The sequence below is a fragment of the Cydia pomonella genome, chromosome 1 (assembly GCF_033807575.1).
Source record: "Cydia pomonella isolate Wapato2018A chromosome 1, ilCydPomo1, whole genome shotgun sequence".
Lineage (NCBI taxonomy): Eukaryota > Metazoa > Arthropoda > Insecta > Lepidoptera > Tortricidae > Cydia > Cydia pomonella.
The window spans coordinates 33,486,972-33,503,230 of record NC_084703.1 but is presented as its reverse complement, the minus strand read 5'-3'; the positions used below and the strand labels follow the sequence as shown (position 1 = coordinate 33,503,230).

General features: G+C 38.0%; 1 protein-coding gene across 2 annotated transcripts in view; it reads right to left on the bottom strand.

Annotated features, from left to right (window-relative positions):
* The window catches only part of LOC133520355 (uncharacterized), a 38,766-nt gene extending 30,727 nt beyond the window's left edge, over positions 1 to 8,039 (bottom strand). Inside the window, exon 1 of one of the 2 annotated variants that reach the window (XM_061854735.1) lies at positions 2,684 to 8,039. The gene's annotated coding sequence lies outside the window, so the exon portion shown is untranslated. The remainder of the gene's footprint in view (positions 1 to 2,683) is intronic. The other variant, XM_061854743.1, reaches the window with a different exon arrangement.
* Between the last annotated feature and the right edge of the window lie 8,220 nt (positions 8,040 to 16,259).

Sequence of the window (16,259 nt, the reverse complement as noted above, 5' to 3'; positions counted from 1 at the left end):
ATAATTTTAGATATCGTTATTGTTTTCTATTTCTATTTATTTACTTAGTATCAGACAAATCATAATACATTTTTTCCCGAATGCAGCAGAAGCAGGGTAATATTATCGAGCGTATGTATGTATATCCATTTTTTTGTCACCCCCTACAGCCCAAGCGGCTAAACGGTTTTTGACATATGAGGAGTGTCTTTTCAAAAGGGCTTATTTTGTCGTATAAAGATCATGTTTGTACTCGTATGGTTATCACAGAGAAATAAGCCTTTTTAATAAATAAACAAATATTATAGCTAATTATTACACAAATTGAGCCACAGTAAGCTCACTAATGCTTGTGTTGTGGGTACTTAGACAACAATATATATTTATGTATATATATAACATATAAATATTTATAAATACTTAAATACATAGAAAGCACCCATGACTCAGGAACAAATAGATATCTATGCTCATCACTCAACACACATATATGCCCTTACTGCTCCTATTTTAAAGATTGTATGATGGCCGGGAGGAGGTGGGTCCGACATATCTGCAGCTCCTAAATTTGTACTTAATTTCAACAAAATAGGTATGAAATTTAAAACGACATGGTATCGTCGTCGATTTAGACAAATTTCTTTTTTGCGCCATCTAGTGAGTTCTAGCTTATCTAATAAGAAGCGTCAGCGTGTATCATGTTTATCAAAAATCCGCCAAGTCATTTTGACGACAAAGTATGACCACATTAATTCGAGTGACCAAACCGATACAAAAAACAAATAGCCCCCTCATCCCAAATGCATGCATCTATCGTCTGCGTTACTGCCTACCAGGTCGCGTTAAAAACGATTTCGACTTAAGAGGTAAGGGTATAGTCGCTTCGCCATACATCCTCTCTGGATATTATTTTTATTTTATTTATTTATTTAATCTTTATTGCACATAAGAAAACACTGTACAATAGGCGAACTTAATGCCGTAAGGCATTCTCTACCAGTCAACCTTTAGGCAAAGCAGATAAGTTGTAGGCGGTGCAAAAACATGAGGTATAGGTGATACAATTGATACATGTACGAACACAATACAGTCATAAGAAATACACAAACATAAACATACATATATATATATAAATAATATTGATACAAATACATATACATACATACACATACAAATTGGACGTTATGAAAAATATTTGTACATAATTTGATGTAAGTATATTAACCATAGCTATGCCCCTACTTTTGACTTTTTTCGATTTTTGATTGCCTATTGTAAAATTAGGAGCGGTAAACAATTATTCATACAAATTTTTAAATGCTCTTAATTCTTGAAATAATTAAAAAACAAAAAAAAAAAATCATACGGAGGGGCATAGTTGTACTTGATATACAACAAATTGTTTCAATAATGTTAATATCCCGAGAGGAAAATGAGGACCCCGGTTGTATGAAAAGGCGAGTTTGAGCGGGCCCTCTACTTTCGTCTTAAATTGGATTACCTCTAAAACTAGGCCAGATCCAGAAAACTTTAAATCACATGTAAGTCTTTAAATATGAGCACACCGCACATTATATTTGTTACCACTTCACCCCCGTAGTGGTAGGTAAGTGGTAATAGGTAACAAAAGATAATCCCAGTGGATTCCTGGTAACTAGGAATCCACATTATTTTTTACATACATCTTTTTCCTCACACTCGCTCGGAGAGTCTCCTTATTCTCGCTTGATGGGCAAAGTTGCATTTTTGGGCGAAGCTTGCTTTAGGGTAAGGCTACTAAAGCGATGGATTAGATTTCAATTGTTTTAGCTAGTATTTTCTATCATTGGCGTGGTGAAAAATCTTGTGTTCCATTCGGCAGCAAAATTTGTTTACCTCTCGTGCCTTGAAACTCTCGCAAATCATTATTCCAACCTTTTTAAAAATCGCCCGTCCGTCCGTCTATCTGTCTGTCTGTCAAGACCCTTTATCGCGGAAACGCGTGGAGGTATAGAGTTAAAATTAAAACATTTAAAAAAATTGTGAAAAAATTGAAACTTCTAAGTTAAGGTAAAAAAAAAACGCAAAAAACGTATATTTCGATACTCAAGGGAATCAAAACTATACTTGCACTTTCCGTTGATTTAGAAATATAAAATATGGCAAGTATAGGTAGCTAGCATCGTCTTATACTACAAGTATAGGGAAAAATCTGAAAGTTACTATTATTTCATTACTACTACCTTTCTAGCTTCCTATTTGTATTATTTCCGTGTCAAAGACTATGATAATGTTTGGATTGCGATACCCAAGAGACAATCGTTTACGGAATAAGTAAGCCAATCGGAACTTAAATAACGCATGGGAATAATCACGTGACTTCGTTCGCATCTGTTGTCCCGATACTTTAATTTTTGATTCGCGTTTGTCGCGATTATTGATTGTCGTCTTGACTATGGATGGACCCAGCGCTCCAGGGGCAGACCGATCCAGATGGACGTCTTGAAATGTCGATATTCGTGGTGTGCCCGCATTTCTTACACCAAAATGCTTGTTTGTATGCAATAGGTAGGCAGGTCCTAATTCAATTTGATATCTCTATCACTTCACTCGCAGCTCGTTTGCTATCATAAAAATTGGGCAGACGTTACCATATATTATAATATAAATTAAATCATCCTGTTGCAGCGATTTTTATTTCCGGACTTCAGTGATCTGTGCTCACCTGTCGAGTTTTACTCTAAGGAGTCAGTAAACATTATACACTAGAGCCACTATCAATTCACGACCTTGTCACGACACTCCTTTTTACGCACTTTTATCATTGTCTTTAAAAGATACAGAGTTTGCAAATCAACATGTTATTCTTTCTTATAGACGGAAATAGTGTAGTGAGTGAAAACGCGAACCGGCCGCGGGCGAGCTTGAGCGCGCGAACTCCAGTTATTTTTAGCCGCGTTCATGCATCGATGCTGAAATTAGATTGTAAATAAAAATTTTGGGTTACAGGAGTGGTAGTCCTCATTTCCACGCAGCTAGGCAAAGTTTTTTCTCGTTTACAAAACTAAATGCTCATCGCTCATTTAATTAAAAATCACTGAGAGAAGAACCATCTTTTTATTGTGCCTGGGATTTAGTAGGTATTAGATGAAAGTTTAGTTTGCGTCATGTAGGTATATAGGTCACGGTCAGAAGTGATCTAGCGACTTTGTTTTAAAGTCTTTTTGTATTTATTCTTAAATAAAGAAACTATAGAAAAGTAACATTGTTAAATATATGTTAAACAATTTCGCAATAGGCTTATGAATAAATATATATAAATAATATATGGAAAATATGGACACATAATTTGATCATAGCTACATATGCCCCTACGTTTGACTTTTTTCGATATTCGGATTATTGTAATAAATAGGAGCGGAAAACAGATTTCATACATATTCTAAATTGCTCCTAACTCTCATAATAAATAAAAATTATAAAAGTAGTCAGCAAGGACTCACTAAACCTCCTAGGGTCACCAATTTTCGAAGAAGCCAATTTCAATTTCAATATTTATTTGCAACCAAAGTAGATTACAGTAGACAAATGCAACTTAATGCTAGGTACATACATATCTACTAGGACCCGGATAGGGCTTAGCAAAATACAGAATATTCCTAATCTAGATTTCATACATACATAATTCATTTATATTTTTAGGTAAACTAAAATTATTCGTTAAAACTCATATAAATCAAAATGAATGACGCACAATTCACTACAATTACGGTAATAATAATGGTAAAACATTACCATTCCAAGCCATTCCCAGCACTATTACAAATGCGATTACTAAATTCAAAAACTGCGCCTATCGCTTGCTCGACGTTAATTCTCATTCCGCTCTGACGCTCTGACTATTTTAAAATTCTGCCCTTTTGTACCAAAATTTACTTATTTGCTCCGCTGCTGTCCATTTTGGAAACACCAAAACTCCTTGTCACCGATTGACAACCTTATTAGATCTTCCCTAGAATACATTCTAAATATACAGCTTAGCGAGCATTCTTGGAACCAGGCGTCCCTGCCCATCACATTCGGCGGGCTGGGTACGCGCAAAATTTCTAGTGTTGCTTTGCCGGCGTTTCTATCTTCCGTCCATGGCACTTCCTCCCTCGTAGGAAAAATATTAAAGGCCTGCACTTTAAAGTACGAGACGGCGTGCTTGACGGAGGCCAGAAACGCCTGGCTGACGGCTTGTCCGGGTCAAAATGTACCACCAAAATTAAACGTTCAAAGTTGCTGGGACGACACGTTGTGCAAAATTAACTTTGATGAACTACTTTCCAGCTCAGATGGTCCTACACGTGCGCGGCTGCTCGCAGCTGCTGAACTAGAATCCGGCCAGTGGCTACATGCCTACTCCTCCCCCCCACTGGTACATATCTAGAGCCTGATACCCTCCGTTTTGCCGCAAGCCTTAGATTAGGGGTAAAGGTCTGTGCCCCCCACAGATGCCCCTGCAGAGCAACCGTCGACGTGCATGGACACCACGGCCTTTCTTGTCAATTAAGTGCCAGTCGGTTCTCCAGGCACGCTGCTCTAAACGATATCATCCGCCGATCTCTTGCTACCGTCAACGCGCTGGCTATCCTTGAACCAAACCGCGTTCCGAGGGACGATGGCAAGAGACCGGACGGTATGACCCTGGTCCCGTGGAAGATGGGTCGGGTGCTAGTCTGGGATGCCACATGCGTCAATACACTGGCACCGTCCCATCTACCAAGAACTTCGACCAGGGCTGGGGCAGCTGCCAAGACGGCTGAAACCAAAAAGATTTACAAATATCGAGGTCTCGGCCCCCAATACCACTTTGTGGCATTTGGAGTCGAGACACTAGGGCCGTGGGGTCCAAGCGCCAAGGTACTATTCAATGAATTATGTAAAAAGCTCATCGATGCTACTGGTGACCAGAGAGCTGGCAGCTTTCTCTCTTTCCGATTCTGTCTTTCCGAGGCTTTGCTCCGTGGTCGTTAGTGGTAGAAAGCTGAAATTCGGCTTGAATATATAAATCAATAAAGCCGACACAGTACAATAAAATCTAGCCACTCCAACATGAAACTGTTTACATATCCGCATAACAAACCCTAATGTTTTACTCGCCTGCTTACTAATATTAATGACATGTGTGTGAAAGTCAAATCTATCAACAAGAACTAAGCCCAAGTCGTGGATTTCACTAACTCTTTCCAAGGTGGCATCGGCTAAACTATATTGAGTTAGGAGTGGCGAACGTTTGCGTAAGAAAGTTATCACTTTACACTTGTTCACATTAAAAGGTAGCCGATTTAACACACTCCACTCAGCTGCAGCATCAATATCAGCCTGCAATCTCGCACTGTCAGCCATACTACTGATACCTAGGAACAGCTTAAGGTCATCAGCAAAAAGAAGGCATTTAGCGCTGCGAGTTACATCAGGCAAATCATTAATCATAAGGAGAAACAGCGTAGGCCCTTGAGTACTGCCCTGACTTACTCCAGACTGGGTGTAGTAATCGCTTGATTCAAAACCGCTCACCCTGACATACTGTTGCCGGTTGGACATGTAACTAGCGAAAAAATTTAAAAGTTTTGGCGTAAACCCAGTTAGCGCTAGTTTCCCCAACAGAATGTCGTTGTCGACCAGGTCGAAGGCCTTCCTGAAATCGAAGTACGCAGCATTAACCTGGCGTCCCTCATCCATCTCTTTACAGTACAGACATAGTCAGCGAGAGCCACGAGATTAGGGATTGCAAACCGGATTGATTTTCAATCCGGCCGGATCCGGTTTGGTATAGGGATATCAAAATTAATTAAATGACATATTTTTCTAGTTTTTTGCGTAATACGTATTCCTAAATCTATAATTTGAAGTTAATAAATAACTTCTTAACAATAAAATAACTCTTAGTAGTAAAAAGTGTGACCTTGTCAATATCACTTAAAAACCCAAATATGAAATCGGTCATTTATTATATATAACCAATATAACCATTCACAAGTGCTCAAATTTTCGTTTACAATTATAAATTTTATTAGTTTCCAAAGCCCGTAATGGGATGTGGGGTGGGAATTGGAACTCCTTGAAATGACAAGTTTTCGTGACTGTTCCTTGATTGAATTCTTTGTAACGTTGACATCCATTCTAGTAAGAAAATAAGATATTTTACTATTAACCAAAATGATATTAAATTTTCCCTAATTTTTTGCCCAAGAAAGTAGTAGTTTGTATGATTTAAAAAAATTACCTTTTTTTTATTTACAGAAAAGTATATTGGTCAAATTATAGGGAATGGAACATGACACGACGATCTCATGCGAAAAATAATAGAGTATAGGATTGAAATCCATCGAGGAAAGGGACTCCTTAAGAAAAGTTACTTGGATGAAATAAAGAATTGGCTAGACGTAGAGTAGAGTAGAGTAGAAATTGCATAAGATTGGATGAAATTGTAAATACAAAAGATTCTCTCTCAAATTTGAATAGAAAATAAACAATATTTTATCATTATATATATAAAATCGAAGTAAACTAAAGATTATCAATGTTATCATTTCATTTCATACATTCATTTTCAGTACAAACTTACAATCTTATATTCATTCACACATGTGACACATATTGATTAGCCCAGCTCTAGTCGGTTGAGTACCGCCGACTTAATCCTGCTCATTTGTTTACTTTTAATCTCCTAACACAACATTATGACACTCTTTTCTTCTCTTTAGCATAAATTACAAATGCCTTCCATGGCATCTCCATCGTTTAATTTTTCCTTCTATTACAGTATTTATGTAATCGTCGTATCGTGCCACCAACATGAAATGCAACTTCTGTTCCCAGTCATCGTCATAATAAATATATTTATATTTAACTAAATTTAAACTTTTTCATTCGTTTTATGCTCTGTTCAAGTTCATACCTCTCATCCGTCGCCTTTCCCTCATCACGCACCGCACAGTGCGTGCTGTATTTAGGCGTTTTTTTTATTTGACCGGATCCGGTCCGGATCCGGTGATTTTTACCGGATCCGGTAGCTCCTGAAAAGTGCCGGATCCGGCCGGATTACCGGATCCGCCGGACCGGATTGCAATCCCTACACGAGATTAGTTGTTGTAGAACGGGACTTACGGAAGCCGTGCTGGCTAGGGTGCAGACGATCAGTCACCTGACGACTTATGTGGCGATTAAGTATCGTTTCGAAGACTTTCCCGAACACTGGTAGAACTGCTATAGGTCTATAAGAGGTAACTTCAGTGTCCGGTCCTCCCTTAGGAACTGGCGTAACTCTGGTAGTTTTCCAACAATTTGGATAGATGGACTGATTTAACGAAAGGTTGTACAAGTGCAACAAAGGAGCTTTTAAGGCAGAGGCACAATCTTTAGCCAAGAATACAGGGATACCATCTGGCCCTCCAGATGAGCGAGGTTTAAGGCTCTTAATAGCCATCATGAAATCTTAAAGATTTCGAAACCCTTATGGACACCGTTGGTTTCAACGACACGGCGTCGCTACGAAACACGATGTCGTATTATGCTACGACACGATATCGTATCGTCCCACGACGCGACGCCGTGCCGTGACACGCCGTCGTATTGTACCGTAGCACGACGTCGTATCGTGCCACGGCACGACGCCGCAACGTTACACGACGCCGCAACGTGACACGACGTCGCATCGTCTCACGACACGACGTCGTATCGTGTACTTGTGTGGTGGACCTTACCAGTCAACATACAGTCAACCAACAAATCAACGGGCAAATCTGAAATGTGTCAAGGTGGGTGCAGTGACAAAAAAAAAGTTCCCTTCTTTTCTACATTAGGCGTAGGACGATGTCTTTTTAATTTCATTGTATGAATGCCAAAATCAACAATCTTTCTTTCTCCCTCATTGAAGTCGGTTTTTTTCATAAAAATGATGTATTTAAGTACCTTTTGAATACATCAAACTAGTTTTTACGTCGCTGGATTCGTGAGTCTAGGCTTCCAAAGTTATAACGGCCGTTTTTGTTTTGAGTTCATAGATCGACGAATCCAGCAACATAAAAACTAGTTTGATGTACTCAAAAGGTACTTAAATACAAAATACAGGACGTACTTAGCGGCCTCGTTTTTTAAATATCTTTCGTTAAATTTAAACAAACACAATTATTTTCCAGTGGCGCTAGTGAGCACGTTGATGGGCTCTTAAAGGGGAATTATACCACGTGATTGTCAAATTAAACAGTGAAAACGTCTTTCCACTTCTAAATATTTTTCCATTCTTCATGATTTTTTACTATGTTATTGAATTGACACAATGAAAAACTAGGCTTATACATTTTCCAGTTCCAGTTCCAAAAAAAGACATGTTTTCCAGAAAAGCGAAACTTATAAACCTAGAATATATTACGCTGAAGCGATCGACATCAAAATCAAAGTCATTTTCGCCTCAGTAGCTCGAACAAGCCTACTTTCGTCACTCCAGGGAGTGAGACAAAGTATAGCTATTTGATTTATATAGTGAAGGCTATGAATAGTCGCTTCGCTCGTGATTCAATTATAGAATCTTTCACTTACTCGGGACTCAAAATCAACACTCACACGGAAAACCAACTTTCGTCTCTTGTTGCACATATAACTATTGTTAAGATTTAGTTAGTGGAAACCGTTTTCTACGGAAATCGGATTTCATAGTAAAATTATCGTTATTTCGCTTTTCTACCCTCTTAAAGTTATTATTATTATTATTTATATAAACCAAATAAAGGCAGGCAGACAGGCAGCTGATGCTGGTACGTCTAAATCAGAGTTCACTACACGAGACGTTCACGTTTGGAGTTATATTCACTTGATAATAAGTAATATTAATAACTGCATCTAACCAAAAGTAACTTATGTAGACAATAGATCTCCGTCCAAAACATATGATTAAGCTTTTTATACACGTAGGGTAGATACACAATAAGACAAATATGTATTTACCGGTTCGAAAACGAATTGAAGAACACGTTTGATTAGGTAAATACTAAAATGATCACTTACTTAAAACTTGAAAACGGAGACCGGCGGTCTGTATTAAACTAACACAAATACTTTCTTGTTAATATAGCGAGAAGATGTGATAGTTGCAGGTTATTTTGCTCGGAGCATGTAGTAGTATTGAAGAGCAACGCGTGAGGTTCGGTTAGCGAAGCGGGCCGTACTGACGTCGTCGAGTCGACTTTCACTAGGGGATGGCTACACTACCCTTGCCCTGGCGGCGGCTGAGCGCCCCCACCCTCGCAGTGACGTCACTCGCGCCGCGTCACGACCTACGATGCCGGCGACGCAAACACCCAGCGTACTCACTGTAACCCACCGCACGTCAACTATACACTTGTCTACTTATCTACGTCACCCATTTGCAAAAAATGTAACTATGTACCTACAATTTTAAGAGGTTTTAGGTCTGCAGACGGTTGACGAAAGTATTTGCGTAATGTTTTTTAGGGTTCCGTACCAAAAAGGTATAAAAGGAACCCTTATGGTGCGACTCTGTCCGTCCGTCGGTCCGTCTGTCACAACGCTAAATATCTCGAGAACCACTTAAGCTATCGATTTGAAATTTGGAATAGTTAGGAACAACGGTAACCCAGACTCATTCAAAGTATTATTTTGTTATTTTATTTTTAATAGCTATAGGAAATGCCCAATATGAAGAGGGGGAAAATTTTCAAAGTCTATAGTAACTAGGACAAATGGGGTATCATGTGAAAGAGCTCAAATCGACCATTCCGAAACATTTTTTTATTATTTTTTAGTACTGGAAAAAATTGATTTATTTTTAGAGGACAATGTGAAAAAAATACCTCCCCCCCCCCTTATCTTCGAAGTTTACCGGAGAAAAAATATGTTTTTTTTTACATAATATCATCATTACTATAAATTTTACAGTAAAAATATAATCAGACCTCTATCTTGGTAATTTTTTTTAATTGACAAAAAACATTTTCGAATTCAGTTTGCAATGAGATTACATTAAAGAGACCTTTATTCAAATAATAATTTTAGGAATCGGTTCACATGATAGAGAATTATCTAATTTCAGTTGTTAATTTTATCTACGCATATCACAATCGGATTAGGACCAACCTCGAAATCTCTGGAACAGTCATGAAATTTGGTATGTATATCAATTAAAGGCCACTTTTTCATGCCCACACTCATTTGACATTTGGGGACTTCGAGAAATCGCAGCCATCTTGGAAAATGTGTACTATCCAGGAGCAATTTGGGTTTTATTCATAATCTACATTCTTTATGAAAATGATATTATCTTTATGAAATCCGCTTAATAGTTTAGGTGCTAGAAGAAAAAATATGATTTAATATTCGGAGTCCTCTTAAAGCGGTTCGTTTAATTTTTCTGTAATAAAACAAGTGTAAACAGGTTGTGAGTAAGAAAGAAGAAAAGAGTAAGAAAAACCTACCGATACGCCCCTAAAAAAACCGTCCAGTATCTTAAGCTACATGGTGTACTGAATCATTAGTACTTAAACACATAACCCTATTTTCTGGTTAAGTCGCAGTCGAGTAACATGTTAATATTGGGGTAGAACACGTACAAATGTATAATTAAAAGTGGAATTCATATTCCTCCGAGTTTCCTATTAAGAGAATGTGTATAAGAGTTAAACTTAGATTCAGCAAGTATTTTCAATAACAAGATGTATTTTTTCCGCAATGTATCGAATACTTTTTTGTGTAGAATTTAATTAGCTTTAAGAGGCCTTATTCCTACAGACGAGCTTATTTCGTAAAATGCTTCCTTTTTCATTCAATATTACGACGTAACTATTAGTATTTATTCAAAAACTGGTAACGTACTTAAATAATCATTTCCTAAACTAGGGGCTTGAACCGTTCAAATTTTCATTTTCTCTTTTAAACCTCTTTTTTAGGGTTCCGTAGCCAAATGGCATAAAATGGAACCCTTATAGTTTCGCCATGTCCGTCTGTCTGTCTGTCTGTCTGTCTGTCTGTCTGTCTATCTGTCTGTCTGTCTGTCTGTCTGTCTGTCTGTCTGTCTGTCTGTCTGTCCGAGGCTTTGCTCCGTGGTCGTTAGTGCTAGAAAGCTGAAATTTGGCATGGATATATAAATCAATAAAGCCGACAAAGTCGTACAATAAAATCTAAAAATTATTTTTTTTTTAGGGTACCTCCCCTACACGTAAAGTGGGGGTGAATTTTTTTTTTCGCTTCAATCCTAGAGTGTGGGGTATCGTTGGAAAGGTCTTTCAAAACTAATAGGGGTTTTCAAGAAACATTTTTTGATAAAGTGAATATATTCGGAGATAAACGCTCCGAAAGAAAAAAAAAATGTGTCCCCCCCCCCTCTAATTTTTGAACCATAGGTCCAAAAAATATGAAAAAAATCGTGGATGTAGAGCTTAAGAAAGACATTAAATGAAAACTATAGCGGACATGATCAGTTTAGCTGTTTTTGGTTTATCGCAAAAAGTTTTCCCTTCATAGTAAAAAGACTTACTTTAATTAGGTACTGATTATGCAAATTTGCCTATTTGTTTAACTCGGGTGAAAGGTACCGTTTCATCCCTTGGTTAACAATTTACTATACTTTAAGCTCCAGTTTAGCTTATTGTGACGGAAGAGTAACTACGGAACCCTACACTGAGCGTGGCCCGACATGCTCTTGGCCGGTTATTAATGAGTTTTCTTGGAAGTCTTTTTCTAATTTTGCAGTGAGAAGTGTCGTTTCGGTTCTCATTTTTGCAGTAAACAAGAATCATTTGGTACATGAATCATTTCAATTTGATTTAACATATCTTGTACGTGGGGCTGGAACGATTTAAAATGGAAGATTCATTTGAAAAATTTGATAAAATACCTTCCGAGTTTTCTTCATTTTTTTGGCGAAAAAAGGGTTATATTTTTTACCCGCAAATTGTACGTATATTTAGCTTTAAAAATAATATTATAGCAAACTGTAACTTTATGTTAACCTATCAAAAAAAATCATAACAATGGGACCTACATTCCGGTAAAATAATATTTTTTTTAAAGACGTATAAATCACGCTGCATCGACGCGACGCCACGCCGCGCTCTCATTCTCCGCGGAGCTCGCTTAGAGGACGGACCTGTGCTCGATTGTCAGGCGTTCGTTGCGTTCGTAATCAGCTACGGAGTTCCGAGAAGTGCTGTATACTGCGATTAGAAAATCTTAATACGAGTACATTTTTTACACTATGCTTAACAACCGACTCTCACTTATTGATAGATTTTCAGTGTTACTTGAAATTACATAAGGGTTTGCATTATTATTTTTGACCCGGATGAAGTCCAGGTTCTCATGATGGAGTCAGGAGTTTGTCACCAGAACTTCTAATCAATCTACTCATTATAATTCCATCGTGTTTGGGCTCAAAAGATTTGCCCCGACGAGCACCATCGATCTAGATGAGGTCCAGGGTCTCATGATGGAGTCAGGAGTTGGTCACCAGAACTCCTAATCTACTCATCATAACTCCATCATGTTTGGGCTCAATAGATTTGCCCTGACGAACACCATTGATTTAGATGAGGTCCAGGGTCTCATGATGGAGTCAGGAGTTGGTTACCAGAACTCCTAATCTACTCATAACTCCATCGTGAACATTCTAGAACAAAATAAAAGAAAAACGGACAAAAGTGAAAAAACAAAATATGAACTATGGTGAAAAAAATACTAAAAATACGAGAAATAAACAGTGAACAAACAATATTTACGAGGTTTCAGTGCATAAAAACGATAAATAAGCGTATCGAGTACCGCGAGAATAATAATTTAGTGAATTTCGTGAAAACAGTCGGCGTTTCCGTGTAAACATCGGTGTAAACAATGGACATAAAACAATGAAAATACTTACATCGCGATTCGTAATAATTTCGAAGAAAACGTGTAATAAGGAGAAAATCTACGAAATTTAGTGTTTTTGAAGCAAAAAGAGTGAAGATTCGAGATATTCCGTCGTAAGATTTTACTACATAACCTACAAAATGGATACATACGTGTCGGAACAAGAAATCACTTACGATTTAATAAGAAAGATCGGAATAAACTTCAAGAAGCAAGGAAAAACACGCATTACGAAAGGCTATGTACAAGCGAGAATTGATACATTGAACGAGTATTGGCAGAAATTTCAAACAAACCATTTCAAAATCTTGAAATATGCAACAACGGCACAGAAGAAGGAGCATAACTACTTCACAACCGACTTGTATTCTGCCGGAGAAGAAGATTATTTTACGATTAAAGGAAATTTATCGGATACTATCGAGCTATTCAACAAATCCGTAATTTGGAGTGAGCAACCGCAACCGCATCTTCAAAATGAAGACGCAAGAGGTGAAGCTTCCTAAAGTTATCCTGCTCAATTCTCTGGAGATTATCAAGAATGGACGTCATTTAGAGATATATACACGTCACTCGTTCACAATAAAACATCGTTGAGTAAAGTACAAAAACTTCATTATTTTAAATCAAGTGTGAGGCTGAACAATTATTAAAACATCTACAAATAACCGAGAAAAAAGAGGTACAACAACAAACGCATGATAGTGAATCTATTCATGAATCAGAAGAAAGTGTACCACAGTACATCTAGATCTATAAGAGAACTACTCGATACAACTCAAGAATGCCTGAACAGCCTTAAAAATGACGACGTGAAGATTAACGAGTGGGATACAATCGTGATTCACATTATACTTAACAAATTGGACGACGAGACTCGCAAACAGTGGGAAGAGGAGATACGAGCGCTACCTGTACAAGAGTTCCCGAAACTAGAGAAGTTTACAACGTTCTTAGAGACACGTTTCATAGTGTTAGAAATGGTTCCATCTACAACCTATTCGAAGGACAGAGAGAGAGAGAGAGCTATTGTGAGACAAAGATCGTTTCTAACAAGCCCCGCTACAACAACAGTTCCTACTGCAAACAAAACCATTTGACTTATCTATGCAAAGAATTTGCAAACCTAGATGTCAAAAACAGAGTTCAACGTTCAAAACGAAAGACTTTGCTTCAACCGCCTGTCATCGAAACATAATGTGAAAAATTGTAAATCCAGAGTATCTTGTCATCACTGTCAGAAGACATCATTCATTACTGCATTTTGAGAATAAACCCGCTGAGGAGAGAGATAATCCAGGACAATCTACATCGAGAGTAACCGCAACAACTTCAAACTACGTAGTAAGAGAAGAGACTCCGGCAAAACCTTCAGATACACCAAAAATGAGAAATTATCTTGTCACTCAGAGTCATATTGCGCTCATGGCTACCGCACTAGTAAACATCAACACTGGCCATGGTATACAATTACTACGAGCACGCATTGATCCCTGTTCCCAAGAATCATTTATAAGTGAGGCAACTATCAAAAAACTACAGCTGCGAAGAAAACCAGCTGATGGATTAGTTACTGGAGTGGGTCATATTTCCACAGGAATTAAGTTCGCTACAGATATAGAAGTTTACTCAAGGTTCAACGACAGCTTCAAAGTCAACTGCACAGCCTACATTGTTCAAGATGTCACCGACATAATGCCTGAAATCCTAATCAATCCACAGAAATGGAGTCATCTGCAACACCTGTCACTGGCAGATCCAACTTACCATAAACCGGGCAATATTGATCTATTACTTGGAGTTCACATCTACGCACCCATTTTGATGAACGGAGTGATTAAAGGAGAACCAGGTACTCCCATAGCACAACAAACTCGCTTGGGATACATCCTGTCAGGAGGTCAGTTGAACAACAACCGCATGAGAGAGTTCAAGAGTATGCATCTAAACATCACTTTAGAGGAGATGGTAGAGAAATTTTGGGAGACAGAGAGATTAGAGTCAGAGGAAAACGACACTCTCACCCCACAAGAACTTCGAGCTGAGAAAATCTATCAAGAGACAGTAACCAGAGATACAAACGGAAGATTCATTGTGGCACTTCCATTCAAGAGTAACAAACCTACTTTACCAGAGAATTCGAGAGAAATCGCACTGAGAAGATTCATGAGCACCGAGAAAAGATTAGAAGCAAACGCAAAATTGAGAGAATCCTACAATGAAGTCATGAGTATATATGTATATGGCGCGCTGCCGCCGCCGGGCTTTTTTGCCACGCCGCCGCCGCCGATAAATGATCGGCGTGAAATCGGCGTGACCTTGAGTGTTGTTAATTAGGTATTCCAAGTTGGTATTTGGATTACAATATGGATTTTTTTGTATTGTATATGTTGCAGTTGTCAAATATACATCAATTATTAATTTAATGAAACAGAATAGCCAGTTGCACAAACTATTTGTCACACCGATTAAAGTAACTGCGTAATTCTCAGTATTCAGTGTCAAGAAAGATGAGGGAACGATATACCTATGAAGTAGGATTTTATACTGTTAATTGAGAATTAACATAGCCTCACAATTTATACGAAAACAGAATGCTCCGTCATGAAATGACTTACAATTAATTAACAACGAAAACAAAGGGCTCATGTACTATGGGACCTCAAGGTGGAACAGAAAAGGAAAATTAACTGACTAATGTTGCGACCATCATCCTTGATTATTTGCTTGTGTCTTAAACTGTAAAAAGTCGGCAACTATGTGGAGTCCAGCAAAAATCTGAGAACATTGATGTGCGGACACTCTCCAGACCCTGAGATTCCTAAAAAAGTCGTGTGCCAAAAAATAACGAGCAATAGAAAAAGAGGCTACGGAGACTGCTTATCAGGCTTGCTTGCCACCGACGTAGTATAAAATAACCGGCCAAGAGCATGTCGGGCCACGCTCAGTGTAGGGTTCCGTAGTTACTCTTCCGTCACAATAAGCTAAACTGGAGCTTAAAGTATAGTAAATTGTTAACCAAGGGATGAAACGGTACCTTTCACCTGAGTTAAACAAATAGGCAAATTTGCATAATCAGTACCTAATTAAAGTAAGTCTTTTTACTATGAAGGAAAAACTTTTTGCGATAACTCAAAAACAGCTAAACTGATCATGTCCGCTATAGTTTTCATTTAATGTCTTTCTTAAGCTCTACTTCCACGATTTTTTTCATATTTTTTGGACTTATGGTTCAAAAGTTAGAGGGGGGGGACACATATTTTTTTTCTTTCGGAGCGATTATCTCCGAATATATTCACTTTATCAAAAAATGTTTCTTAAAAACCCCTATTAGTTTTGAAAGACCTTTCCAACGATACCCCACACTCTAGGGTTGAAGCGAAAAAAAAAATACA